Genomic DNA, 3,154 nt, shown 5'->3' on the forward strand with positions numbered 1-3,154 from the left:
GGCTGGCTCGGATGATCTGGGAAAGGCTGGATCCCGGGAACACTCAGATTTCTCAACACTGAGTCTGGGGCTGGCCATCTGTCTCTTGTCTAAGTGGCTCCTGGCTCCAGCTCAAACCTTTTCTCACTCTAACCTTGAGCTTCTTTCCCAAAGTTTTGCTCTATCTTTCTAAAGAGTGCTCTTAATACACATAAAAACACCCACACTCACACCTGCACCATAGCTATCTGTAATATCATGGAAAGGTCACCGATTATGTCAGAAGATCTGGGTTCAAATGCTATTGTCATCAAATGGATTTCACCAGTATCCAGCTTTGCCTTGTGGAGTCTCAGAGGAACCACTATTTGCCCCACCAGCCCGATGGGCTTGTCTTAAACATGATTAATTAAAAGCACATTCCTCACTGTAGAGTGTGGTTCCCATATCAGGTATTACTAAGCACTTTGTATTATGGCCTATTGGGTCTTGTCTTTGGCCCTAGTTAAGGTTAAGTCAGTAGGACTGCCAGGGGCCGGGCTGTCTCCAGCCTCTGATCTGGGAAAGATCACCTCCTCACCCAAGATGGAACCTGCTTGACTCTCTTGACCCTTCTCAGAGATTTTCCTCCTCATCAGTTGATCTGGCTCCAGAACAAGCAGCTGGCCAGCCACGCACGCTGCCAGAACAGCAGCGAGAGCCCTGGCAGCCGTCCCCGGGAGCCTCAGGGTTAATGTTTGTGCGTCAAAGTTACGTGGAAAGAAGGGGCCACAGTGCGGACGGGGGTGGTGATGAGTCCAGACCTCCTTTTACCATTTTTACCTGAGAACTGAACTAGGGAAGTTTAAAGACAGAAGGGAGAGAGACCTACCCCTGGGGAAGGTGACTGACAGCGGTGTCCCTGCTGAGTTCTGCATCCTAACGCAGTCGGGGACAGGAGCGGGCACTGGGCCACAGACCCTGCCAGGAGGGACTGAGGCTGGTCTGCCTGCCCTGGGTCTGCAGAGCCACTGACTGCTTACAAACCTCCTTTTTGCCCACTGACTCTCCTAATCTTCACAACAACCTAGACAGGTAGGCAGAACCAAAACAGGGCATTGCCCCATTTGACAGATGGGGTCTGATAGGTTAAGAACTGAAAGCTGAGCAGGAGGGAGGGGTGCAAGGGCGCTGGAGGTCCTGACACCCTGCAGATGGACAGCCCCTCCCAGGCACAGAGCCCAGAGGGCTGTCCCTAAATGCAAGCAGGCATGGCAGGAGGGGCACATACAGATATTTTGCTCCCTTTTCTTTGCCCAGGAGTGCGAAAGGTTCCCACTCAAGCCAATCCTGAAGTGATGGCCAGATAATCCCCGCAGAGGTCCCACCCGGACACCCATTCAGACTTATCTTCCAAGGCAGCTACAACTTCCCCTTGATACCTCGAGAGTCAGGCAAGACAGGAACTGGGGCTGAAATAAACACCCAAGTTGCTTGCAAGAGTGGCTCTTCAAACTCACTCTCTTGGTGCCAGGAGCCTCCCGCTAAACAAAGAAACCTCCTCAAACCGAATAAAGAAGCAGGTTCATCTTACCCAGGGAATCTGAGAGAACGGTGCCCGTGGCCCTCCCACTCCAGCTCCTACAGGTCTGTGAGGATTAGCTGCTCCAGCGCTTCAACAATAAACCAAATTAAAGGGGAGGAATGCAGGGGTTTTCTTTCCTAGGACTGTAACCAGGCAGCCTTAAAGGGGAGGAAAAGTAGCTAGGGCGGCTTGCATCTCTCCTTCCTTTCCTCTGCCTTTCCTTCCCTCTGAGCAGATCCAGAAAAATCCTTTTGCAAAGGGGCCCTTTTATGCTGTGTGTGTGTGTGTGTGTGTGTGTGTGTGTGTGATTGTATTTGCATGGAGGTGTGTGATGGAGAGAGGGAAAACATAAAAGACAAAAACAAAACATCAGATTAAAGGTTTCCATTGGCCTGAATGGGGTGATAATAGAAAATCAGAGACTGCCTGCCTCCGTTTCCCTCTTAACCACTCAGTTGCTGGTGTATGTTGTTTAAAATACCTTCCTGAGCAGTAGGATATCTATACTGGCTGAAAGCAGAGACTACAGAACCCTCAGTGTCTTATAAAATGGGAGAAGCACTTGGATATCCCTTGGGGGGCCCACTGCTGCATAGTTTTACCCCTCTCACCTGTTTCCAGAAGCAAAGCATTCTGATCCCCAAATCTACCATCCTCTTCTCAGTTCTAACCCATTGGACCCCAGGAGACCATTCCCCTCCTTCTGGAAACTCTTAGCTTTTAAATTGTGCCTTTCCATTTAAAAAAAAATTTACTTATTTATTTATTTTTGGCTGTGTTGCGTCTTCGTTTCTGTGTGAGGGCTTTCTCTAGTTGTGGCGAGCGGGGGCCACTCTTCATCGCAGCGCGTGGGCCTCTCACTATCGTGGCCTCTCTTGTTGCGGAGCACAAGCTCCAGACGTGCAGGCTCAGTAGTTGTGGCTCACGGGCCTAACTGTTCCACGTCATGTGGGATCTTCCCAGACCAGGGCTCAAACCCGTGTCCCCTGCATTGGCAGGCAGATTCTCAACCACTGCGCCACCAGGGAAGCCCCTGCCTTTCCATTTTTTATCGTTTGTGTTTTTTTGAATAAACAACACATTCATGTGGGTCAGAAATCAGAACTCTATTGAAAGCCATACATAGAGGTGTCTCACTCCATCCACTCCCCACCCACCCCTTCCCCCTACCCTGCCCTCTACAGGTGGCCATTTTTATTAGTTTCTTGTGTATCTCTCCAGTATTTCATGCAGAAACAAACAAAATAATATATATATTCCCTAGGCCCCTTTCTTACACAAAAGACAGTAAGTACATGCTGCCTCTTTTATATTTTCGTCTCTACAATCTTAATTCAGGCCCCTCTTCTCTTTTCTTGGGTACTATTGTAATAGACTAGACTAGACGCTGATTGGTCCCTGGCTGAGGTAGTGTGATGGGATAGTTAAGCGAGGCTTTTGAGAAGACTTCTAGGCTGGACTCCTGGGCTGTCTTTCTTTCTTTCTTTTTTTTTTTTTTTGCTGTATGCGGACCTCTCACTGTTGTGGCCTCTCCCGTTGCGGAGCACAGGCTCCAGACACGCAGGCTCAGCGGCCATGGCTCATGGGCCCAGCCACTCTGCAGATCCCACT

Source organism: Mesoplodon densirostris, chromosome 2, assembly GCF_025265405.1.
Source record: "Mesoplodon densirostris isolate mMesDen1 chromosome 2, mMesDen1 primary haplotype, whole genome shotgun sequence".
Lineage (NCBI taxonomy): Eukaryota > Metazoa > Chordata > Mammalia > Artiodactyla > Ziphiidae > Mesoplodon > Mesoplodon densirostris.